Genomic DNA, 11,766 nt, shown 5'->3' on the forward strand with positions numbered 1-11,766 from the left:
TATCACAAGGTGAAAAAAATGTTCTGATATATATTTATCAATACTGTATTGCACCAAATGAATATCACACGATAATTTGTTTCCTTTTATCACAATATTCAAGAATAAGGTGAAATGTAAGAGTATTAGGGAAATCTAAATTACCATGAATTACCAGCACAAACCGAAGATAGGATCATGACATGTGTACATAATTACTAATTCATATCAGCACTAGCAAAGAATTTTGTATATGTTAACATAATGTCAGTTTGTATTAAGTCTTATCATTGCTAAGGCAAGACATAACACTTATACCACACAAAGTACAGTAAAGGACTTTATTCCCTACAGAAATTATGGCAGATTTGAATATCTTGCAATTACTTTTAAGGTCCTCGTTTTCTTTGATAGTTAAGCTCTGTTTCCCGTTTTCGAATAGTTCTTGATTCGCCCCCAGATGGCGTTACTGCAAGCATCACCAAAATTAGTATGTGAAAGTCTGAAATTGCGCTTCTTTGTATATGTTTCTTGCTGCTGAGCTCGGACGCCATTTTTAGTTTTCTCTGTGTCGGTGCCAAAGACGGATGTGTTCTTACGCTCTGTATTTCAAGTCTGTGTTGCCTGATGTATTGGTGTCTACTCTTATTTTTGGTAAGTCAGACTTTCCTTAGCACTATGGCAATGTTTCTGTGCATTTTCCTTGAGAAGTGAGACTTCATTGAGCTTTTATTCGATGTATCAATTCGTAGGAAGGATTACACAGCTAGTTAGGACGCCATTTTGGTTTCGTTTAGAATGCCATGATCACCACTCTTCTTTCAGTCCTCCTATCTTCCGTTAACCTTCACTGCTTTCTTTGGATTATTCATTTATATTCAAATTTTGTGTGTTTATTGAACATATGTGAAGTGCTGTGTCTGGTAGACATACATGTTTATTGCTTTTTAAGTGTGGAACAGTGCTTATAGAGGTGTTTTTTCACTCGGTGTTTACAAGGAAGTGTTTTTAAACTTAGTGCAATTCGTTATGTTTCCGTGTGCTCAGTGTGAAAAGGAGTGGAACATGGCAGCAATGGTGAATGATGTATAGAGAATGAAATACCTGCATCGGAGTTTATTAGCAGCCAAATCCTAAGTGTCTGTTCGCGGGTAACTATATGTGGGTATGGCTAAGTTTTGATAACAATGAAGTAGGCAATATATTTGGAAATATTTTTCATTAACCTCATTTTCATATTAAAGGTATTACATAGATTATAAAAGTTATGAAATTAGGGTTGTAGGCTATATAGGTTATTAGTTTTATGGTTATTTGCCTCGGTCAGCAGTTTAGCTCAACATGGGAATAATGATTACTTAAGTTTTATGTTTGCAGTATACAAACAATAAGAGACCAGCTTTTGAAGCTCCTTTTGCTGGTAAATGATAACATCCGAATGCATTTTGTTTACCCTAAATTTTCACAGAACAAGAATAGTAAGGATAACATTGCTAGTGAGAGGCTTTTTTTCCCTCGTAGTTGCCACCCATTTTAAGCAAATATTCAAAGATGGATGATAATAGATTAATCTATAATGTACCCATGACTTCAACTCTATCATAACCCACAAATAAAGACTGGTAGATGTTATATACAACATGTCGTAATTTAACTTAATCAAAATATACCGTAATGTGTTCAAGTTGAAATAGAAATTAAGACACCGTTCATTTCCATAATTCCAGTCAAACAACGGGTTGGATATGATGACCTTCCGACCACCGTCGAGGACCACGTCACCCTCAGTCGTCTACTGACATCGCAAGAGGGAGGGAGGAAGCCGTCATGACAGCACTCGTCTTGCCTCAAGGAGGGTTGTACCTCCTTCACGTGTAAGTTTGGTGGTGGGGTAAACCTTCGTCGGGTCAAGGAGGGTGGTACCTCCTTCATGTGCAAGTTTGATTGGACGATAAACCGTCGAGTCAAGGAGGGTGGTACGTCCTTCACGTGTATGAAAAACATCACAAAAATTAGTATGTCAAAGTCTGAAATTGCGCTTCTTTGTATATGTTTCTTGCTGCTGAGCTCGGCCGCCATTTTTAGTCTTTGTGTCGGTTCCAAAGACGGATGTGTTCTTACGCTCTGTATTTCCAGTCTGTGTTGCCTAATGTCTTGGTGTCTACTCGTCTTTTTGGTAAGTCACTTTCCTTAGCGCTGAGGCAATGTTTCTGTGCATTTTTCCTTGACAAGTGGGGCTTACTTGAGCTTTTATTCGACGTATCAATACGTAGGAAGATTACACAGCTCCTAGCTAGGACGCCATTTTGGTTTCGTTTAGAATGCCATGATCAACACTCTTCTTTCAGCCCTCCTATCTTCCGTTAACCTTCACTGCTTTCTTTGGATTATTCACTTATATTCAAATTTTATGTGTGTTTATTGAACATATGCGAAGTGCTGCGTCTGGTAGACATACGTATTTATTGCTTTTTAAGTGTGGAACAGCGCTTATAGGGGTGTTTTTCACTCGGTGAAGTGTTTACAAGGAAGTGATTTTTACACTTAGGGTAATGCGTTCTTATGTTTCAGTGTGCTCAGGGCTGGGATCAAAGTAAAATGTATTATCTCAGTGGCTCACTCTGAATATTGTTAGAGACCAACCCCCCAGCAGTCGCAAAGGCGCGGACACCGTTGCTTCGTTGCCAGCGAACTTCATTGGGTCGTGGGTTCTGAAACTGTTCTACCGTTCTAATTTGCCTTTCGAAGGGGTCAAAATTGGCAGCTAGCCTCTTGAGAGCCCGAACAACAAGCTGTTTTCATTTTGTGGGCCAGTAACCAGTGTTAAGAGGGAGGGTTTCCTCTAGTGCGTCTACCTAGTTCATATTAGACAAAGCTAATGAGATTCGCTGACCCTTGCGTTCTGCTTGGCTTTCAAACCTTAGAATTGGGCTTCGCAAATTCTGGTAAATGTTGGGTTCTTTGCTGTTTTAAGATTAGCCAATTTTAGGTGCTTGGCGCCTTAGTTGTGTAAAACGCTTCAATTCTCTAAGACTTTCAAAACGGCAAGTTTTGAACATTATTGAGGCTAATAAAACATCGTTATATTCGTCTCGCTAATGAAACTTTGCATATATGAAGTTTAGCTCAATAAAATAAGAATTCCAAAGGATAAACATGCTCGAATACGTCAGTTAGGCAAGCCATCACTGCTCCATAGCGGTGGTAGCCATAACTACATGAGCAGCGACATTGCGCAGGACAATGTGCAATCGTCGGTGTTCCGACTCGGTCGCGTGCCAGCAACTGACATGTTCGGAGCTGTAGTCGTTCTCTCAGAGCTAGTTGTTACTGCTCTTCCCTGCGTTGTCGCTACCCTTGCTTTGTTTTGAAGGGTTTTGAAATTTGTTCAATATATTTCATGATGTATTGAATGTCTAACCTCACACAACGCATCAGTGTGATACGAACAAAGAGTCGTCAGTGAAGAGAAATTGATAATTTCGGTATCGGCCAACTTTATCGCTGACGAATGATGGAGTGTATCAATATCCTGCTTACGAGAAGGACAGGCAGGAGTGTTCATGCAAATATCGTATTATAACGGGGAAATCGTGTGGCATAATTGTAACCTATTTGCAGAATTGATATCACCAGTGATGTTAGAAATATATCTTGCTGCTCCGATACTTAACCGTATTACTGCAGCACTTGGTTCAGTGGTTTGCATTAACCACTTGCAGCCTTCACCTACCTCAGCTTTATAGATATCACACCCTCTCCAACTGAAATGTCCGAGGTACATTTTGATTGATAGGATAATGAAGGAGGATGAATGTCACAAGTCGATCATCGTGGAAGTTGATGGTTTGGAAATGTTTTTTTTTTTTTATTCGCGAAGGATAATTACACTATAATTGTATACCTATACCACAAATATAGAAAAAAACATTGTTCAGTTTCACAAGCCTTCAGCATAAGATTGTGTATATATGAAGGAGAAAGTATGGGTAACTTCGGTAGACTTACTGTACCAAAAAAAGTAATAATTGTTTATATGAAGGAATTGGAAGGAAATATTTCGGTACAATATGGAAACAGTGGTTATGAAAGGGATAATTTGTGCTAATATGAAATTTTGCAAAAGAAAAACGTACAAAGATAGACCTGTTTTCCCAATGGTAAGAAGCATATTTTTATTAGAATGAGGGTATCGCATAACATCTAAAATGCAGAAGCTTAAACATTTTTGCAGATACAAAAGAAAAGTACATTAATTTCCGTACGTTCTCAACAATGCACTATTGTATGTTTACAAGTAATGGCTTGATACTTTTTTTCATCACCATGTAGGTCTTATTTGAGTTGTTTTGATATAAATTTTTGCACCGTTTTTGATGTTATTAACAGGTGTTGTATCTGGCAATCATTTTATTCATTTACTCTACTGTCAGGCAGACATTATAAGATTAATTTACTTCAATTTGAACCCTATTCTAATGATTGCGTATAATCTCTTTTTTCATCTTTGTGTGTTTGTTCGCAAGATCCTGTATTTCGCTTTACAAAAGTATATGAAATATAAACTGACTCTGCATATTACTACCTGTGTTTTCGTTTTCAACGAGTATGACTGAATATATTTCCATGTAGATAGAAAAACTCTTGCATATCAGTTTGTTATACCTTGAAAGAATTATCTTAATTTGTAAGACTTGATAACTATTTTACATCCGTGTACAATACACTATTGAGTTCTTTAAAGACTATAATATATTACTGTCTGTGTTTATATTTTAAGCAGATTTATGACTGCTTTTGATTATATGTGAATTTCGATATGCATGCATTTCACGTAGTTACACTTTGATATCCTATTTTGTATTACTGCATGCATGTGTGTACGCATGTACATACAGTCTATCACAAGGTGAAAAAAATGTTCTGATATATATTTATCAATACTGTATTGCACCAAATGAATATCACACGATAATTTGTTTCCTTTTATCACAATATTCAAGAATAAGGTGAAATGTAAGAGTATTAGGGAAATCTAAATTACCATGAATTACCAGCACAAACCGAAGATAGGATCATGACATGTGTACATAATTACTAATTCATATCAGCACTAGCAAAGAATTTTGTATATGTTAACATAATGTCAGTTTGTATTAAGTCTTATCATTGCTAAGGCAAGACATAACACTTATACCACACAAAGTACAGTAAAGGACTTTATTCCCTACAGAAATTATGGCAGATTTGAATATCTTGCAATTACTTTTAAGGTCCTCGTTTTCTTTGATAGTTAAGCTCTGTTTCCCGTTTTCGAATAGTTCTTGATTCGCCCCCAGATGGCGTTACTGCAAGCATCACCAAAATTAGTATGTGAAAGTCTGAAATTGCGCTTCTTTGTATATGTTTCTTGCTGCTGAGCTCGGACGCCATTTTTAGTTTTCTCTGTGTCGGTGCCAAAGACGGATGTGTTCTTACGCTCTGTATTTCAAGTCTGTGTTGCCTGATGTATTGGTGTCTACTCTTATTTTTGGTAAGTCAGACTTTCCTTAGCACTATGGCAATGTTTCTGTGCATTTTCCTTGAGAAGTGAGACTTCATTGAGCTTTTATTCGATGTATCAATTCGTAGGAAGGATTACACAGCTAGTTAGGACGCCATTTTGGTTTCGTTTAGAATGCCATGATCACCACTCTTCTTTCAGTCCTCCTATCTTCCGTTAACCTTCATTGCTTTCTTTGGATTATTCATTTATATTCAAATTTTGTGTGTTTATTGAACATATGTGAAGTGCTGTGTCTGGTAGACATACATGTTTATTGCTTTTTAAGTGTGGAACAGTGCTTATAGAGGTGTTTTTTCACTCGAAGTGTTTACAAGGAAGTGTTTTTAAACTTAGTGCAATTCGTTATGTTTCCGTGTGCTCAGTGTGAAAAGGAGTGGAACATGGCAGCAATGATGAATGATGTATAGAGAATGAAATACCTGCATCGGAGTTTATTAGCAGCCAAATCCTAAGTGTCTGTTCGCGGGTAACTATATGTGGGTATGGCTAAGTTTTGATAACAATGAAGTAGGCAATATATTTGGAAATATTTTTCATTAACATCATTTTCATATTAAAGGTATTACATAGATTATAAAAGTTATGAAATTAGGGTTGTAGGCTATATAGGTTATTAGTTTTATGGTTATTTGCCTCGGTCAGCAGTTTAGCTCAACATGGGAATAATGATTACTTAAGTTTTATGTTTGCAGTATACAAACAATAAGAGACCAGCTTTTGAAGCTCCTTTTGCTGGTAAATAACATCCGAATGCATTTTGTTTACCCTAAATTTTCACAGAACAAGAATAGTAAGGATAACATTGCTAGTGAGAGGCTTTTTTTCCTCGTAGTTGCCACCCATTTTAAGCAAATATTCAAAGATGGATGATAATAGATTAATCTATAATGTACCCATGACTTCAGCTCTATCATAACCCACAAATAAAGACTGGTAGATGTTATATACAACATGTCGTAATTTAACTTAATCAAAATATGCCGTAATGTGTTCAAGTTGAAATAGAAATTAAGACACCGTTCATTTCCATAATTCCAGTCAAACAACGGGTTGGATATGATGACCTTCCGACCACCGTCGAGGACCACGTCACCCTCAGTCGTCTACTGACATCGCAAGAGGGAGGGAGGAAGCCGTCATGACGGCACTCGTCTTGCCTCAAGGAGGGTTGTACCTCTTTCACGTGTAAGTTTGGTGGTGGGGTAAACCTTCGTCGGGTCAAGGAGGGTGGTACCTCCTTCATGTGCAAGTTTGATTGGACGATAAACCGTCGAGTCAAGGAGGGTGGTACGTCCTTCACGTGTATGAAAAACATCACAAAAATTATTATGTCAAAGTCTGAAATTGCGCTTCTTTGTATATGTTTCTTGCTGCTGAGCTCGGCCGCCATTTTTAGTCTTCTTTGTGTCGGTTCCAAAGACGGATGTGTTCTTACGCTCTGTATTTCCAGTCTGTGTTGCCTAATGTCTTGGTGTCTACTCGTCTTTTTGGTAAGTCACTTTCCTTAGCGCTGAGGCAATGTTTCTGTGCATTTTTCCTTGACAAGTGGGGCTTACTTGAGCTTTTATTCGACGTATCAATACATAGGAAGATTACACAGCTCCTAGCTAGGACGCCATTTTGGTTTCGTTTAGAATGCCATGATCAACACTCTTCTTTCAGCCCTCCTATCTTCCGTTAACCTTCACTGCTTTCTTTGGATTATTCACTTATATTCAAATTTTGTGTGTGTTTATTGAACATATGCGAAGTGCTGCGTCTGGTAGACATACGTATTTATTGCTTTTTAAGTGTGGAACAGCGCTTATAGGGGTGTTTTTCACTCGTGAAGTGTTTACAAGGAAGTGATTTTTACACTTAGGGTAATGCGTTCTTATGTTTCAGTGTGCTCAGGGCTGGGATCAAAGTAAAATGTATTATCTCAGTGGCTCACTCTGAATATTGTTCGAGACCAACCCCCCAGCAGTCGCAAAGGCGCGGACACCGTTGCTTCGTTGCCAGCGAACTTCATTGGGTCGTGGGTTCTGAAACTTAGTTCTACCGTTCTAATTTGCCTTTCGAAGGGGTCAAAATTGGCAGCTAGCCTCTTGAGAGCCCGAACAACAAGCTCTTTTCATTTTGTGGGCCAGTAACCAGTGTTAAGAGGGAGGGTTTCCTCTAGTGCGTCTACCTAGTTCATATTAGACAAAGCTAATGAGATTCGCTGACCCTTGCGTTCTGCTTGGCTTTCAAACCTTAGAATTGGGCTTCGCAAATTCTGGTAAATGTTGGGTTCTTTGCTGTTTTATGATTTGCCAATTTTAGGTGCTTGGCGCCTTAGTTGTGTAAAACGCTTCAATTCTCTAAGACTTTCAAAACGGCAAGTTTTGAACATTATTGAGGCTAATAAAACATCGTTATATTCGTCTCGCTAATGAAACTTTGCATATATGAAGTTTAGCTCAATAAAATAAGAATTCCAAAGGATAAACATGCTCGAATACGTCAGTTAGGCAAGCCATCACTGCTCCATAGCGGTGGTAGCCATAACTACATGAGCAGCGACATTGCGCAGGACAATGTGCAATCGTCGGTGTTCCGACTCGGTCGCGTGCCAGCTACTGACATGTTCGGAGCTGTAGTCGTTCTCTCAGAGCTAGTTGTTACTGCTCCTCCCTACGTTGTCGCTACCCTTGCTTTGTTTTGAAGGGTTTTGAAATTTGTTCAATATATTTCATGATGTATTGAATGTCTAACCTCACACAACGCATCAGTGTGATACGAACAAAGAGTCGTCAGTGAAGAGAAATTGATAATTTCGGTATCGGCCAACTTTATCGCTGACGAATGATGGAGTGTATCAATATCCTGCTTACGAGAAGGACAGGCAGGAGTGTTCATGCAAATATCGTATTATAACGGGGAAATCGTGTGGCATAATTGTAACCTATTTGCAGAATTGATATCACCAGTGATGTTAGAAATATATCTTGCTGCTCCGATACTTAACCGTATTACTACAGCACTTGGTTCAGTGGTTTGCATTAACCACTTGCAGCCTTCACCTACCTCAGCTTTATAGATATCACAACCCTCTCCAACTGAAATGTCCGAGGTACATTTTGATTGTCAGGATAATGAATGAGGATGAATGTCACAAGTCGATCATCGTGGAAGTTGATGGTTTGGAAATGTTTTTTTTTTTTTATTCGCGAAGGATAATTACACTATAATTGTATACCTATACCACAAATATAGAAAAAAACATTGTTCAGTTTCACAAGCCTTCAGCATAAGATTGTGTATATATGAAGGAGAAAGTATGGGTAACTTCGGTAGACTTACTGTACCAAAAAAAGTAATAATTGTTTATATGAAGGAATTGGAAGGAAATATTTCGGTACAATATGGAAACAGTGGTTATGAAAGGGATAATTTGTGCTAATATGAAATTTTGCAAAAGAAAAACGTACAAAGATAGACCTGTTTTCCCAATGGTAAGAAGCATATTTTTATTAGAATGAGGGTATCGCATAACATCTAAAATGCAGAAGCTTAAAAATTTTTTTTGCAGATAAAAGAAAAGTATATTAATTTCCGTAAGTTCTCAAAAATGCACGATTGTATGTTTACAAGCAATGGCTTTATACTTTTTTCATCACCATGTAGGTCTTGAGCTTTTTTATTTCAATTTTTGCACCGTTTTTGATGTTATTAACAGGTGTTGTATTTGGCATTCATTTTATTCATTAACTTTACTCTCGGCAAACATTATAAGTTTAATTTACCTCAATTTGAGCCATATTCTAATAATTGCATATGTTCTCTTGTTTCATCTTTGTGTGTTTGTTCGCAAGATCCTGTAATTCGCTTTAAGAAATTATATGAAATATTAACTGACTCTGCATATTACTGCATGTATTTTCGTTTTCAACGAGTATGACTGAATATATTCAAATTTAGTGTGTGTTTATTGAACATATGTGAAGTGCTGTCTGGTAGACATACATGTTTATTGCTTTTTAAGTGTGGAACAGTGCTTATAGAGGTGTTTTTCACTCGGTGAAGTGTTTACAAGGAAGTGTTTTTTAAACTTAGTGCAATGAGTTATGTTTCCGTGTGCTCAGGGCTGGGATCAAAGTAGTGTATTACCTTCAGCGGCTCACTCTGAAAATTGTTAGAGACCAGCCCCACCGCAGTCGCAAAGGCGTGGACACTGTTGCTTCATTGCCAGCGAACTTCATTGGATCGTGGGTTCTGAACCTTGGTTCTACCGTTCTAATTTGCTTTTCGAAGGGGCCAAAATTGGCAGCCAGCCTCTTGGAGAGCCCGAACAACAAGCTCTTTTCATTTTGTGGGCCAGTAACCAGTGTTAAGAGGGAGGGTTTCCTCTAGTGCGTCTGCCTAGTTCATAGTTAGACAAAGCTAATGAGATTCGCTGACCCTTGCGCTCTGCTTGGCTTTCAAACCTTAGAATTGGGCTTCGCAAATTCTGGTAAATGTTGGGTTCTTTGCTGTTTTATGATTTGCCAATTTTAGGTGCTTGGCGCCTTAGTTGTGTAAAACGCTAAAATTCTCTGATTGTTTCAAAACGGCAATAAAACATCGTTATATTCGTCTCACTAATATAACCTTGCATATATGGAGTTTAACTAAAAGAAAAGAATTCCAAAGGATCAACATGCTCGAATACGTCAGTTAGGCAAGCCATCACTGCTCCATAGCGGTGGTAGCCATAACTACATGAGCAGCGACATTGCGCAGGACAATGTGCAATCGTCGGTGTTCCGACTCGGTCGCGTGCCAGCTACTGACATGTTCGGAGCTGTAGTCGTTCTCTCAGAGCTAGTTGTTACTGCTCCTCCCTACGTTGTCGCTACCCTTGCTTTGTTTTGAAAGGTTTTTGAAAGTTATTGTTCATCAATATATTTCATAAGGTTGTTTTATGCAGAATAGATCTTTTATTGACCGTAAACGATGCTGACCAGCGATCCGTCCGAGTTATTTCCATGACCCGGCGGGCAGCTTCCGGGAAACCAAAGTCTTTGGGTTCCGGGGGAAGTATGGTTGCAAAGCTGAATCTTAAAGGAATTGGCGTAAGGGCACCACCAGGAGTGGAGCCTGAGGCTTAATTTGACTCAACACGGGGAAACTCACCAGGCCCAGACACCGGAAGGATAGACAGATTGAGAGCTCGTTCTCGATTCGGTAAAACTCAAACAACGACACGCGCCTATGTGTGATATCTTTCGGGTAATTGTTTCTCTGTATTATCCCATGGAACGTACACATCAATGTATGCATGCCATCGGATTCTTTTTTGTTGCTTTCGTTTTTGACTCGTTGAGGAGGAGGTTGCATTGAAAAAGGCTGCTGCTGCATTGGGGCAGTTCACTAATACTACGATTAGCACGCGCAAGGCCAAGCGACATGATGTATGTACTTGCCGAGGTAGAAACTCGGGTCCCCCCGTACTTTCACAAACCTTCTTAAGCAAACGACCGACCGACATCACCTCGCCTCACCTCAAACAAATCGGCCATGATTTATTCACTTTCTGTCCATCAACTTCTATGCCTCTATAGTAACATAATTCAACTTTATATTGTTTTTGCACACACGTGACAAGTATTTGCAACGCCCAAGGATTGCGATATAACCATTGGAGAACAACAAACATTTCATTTGCTGCTCGCTCAGAAGACTCCTTTTCGTTACTGTCATCGCTCAAGAGAGAGGCATTTGCTCGCGCCGAAGGAGTCGGAATCCGTGGGTAGATATAGGAAAAAAAAGAGGAATTCCCTCTTTGGCGACTCCTTCTGAGAAGACTAAGAACGATTCCCATGACATCCAAAAATGTGCTGCATTGAAGGCGACGGGGGAAGGCAGGCTGCGCTCACACTAGGAAGAGCCTTACATGACTTATTACTTCCACGTTGAGGCGTCGTCTACCCCGTGCCGCAACATGTTCCGTGACGGTTCCATATGGAGAAGGATGTCTTCGAAAAGGCCTAGGATATCATCCGGCGGTCTTCTTAACTTGCTCCGTGTTTGAGCAGCTATTGATATTCACACTGCTGCACCACTGATTTATCCTCTGACCGACCCACATTCACCGCCCCTAAGTGCATGGTTTGTCTTTGGGTCTGGCCAACACCAACAACAGTAGGTTTCAAGACCGTAATCATCATAGAATCAATGCATGGCTTATCCTCTGACCGACCCACATGCATGCACACCGC

The 11,766-nt window shown here is 39.2% G+C and overlaps 1 long non-coding RNA gene across 1 annotated transcript; it reads left to right on the top strand.

The window, feature by feature from the left end:
- Positions 1 to 5,349: 5,349 nt before the first annotated feature.
- Positions 5,350 to 10,433, top strand: LOC139761665 (uncharacterized). Its single transcript, XR_011715582.1, has 2 exons — positions 5,350 to 5,512; positions 6,584 to 10,433. It is a non-coding gene; the product is annotated as an uncharacterized lncRNA (long non-coding RNA).
- Positions 10,434 to 11,766: the final 1,333 nt, after the last annotated feature.

This window comes from Panulirus ornatus, chromosome 41 (assembly GCF_036320965.1).
Source record: "Panulirus ornatus isolate Po-2019 chromosome 41, ASM3632096v1, whole genome shotgun sequence".
In the NCBI taxonomy this organism is placed as follows: Eukaryota; Metazoa; Arthropoda; class Malacostraca; order Decapoda; family Palinuridae; genus Panulirus; species Panulirus ornatus.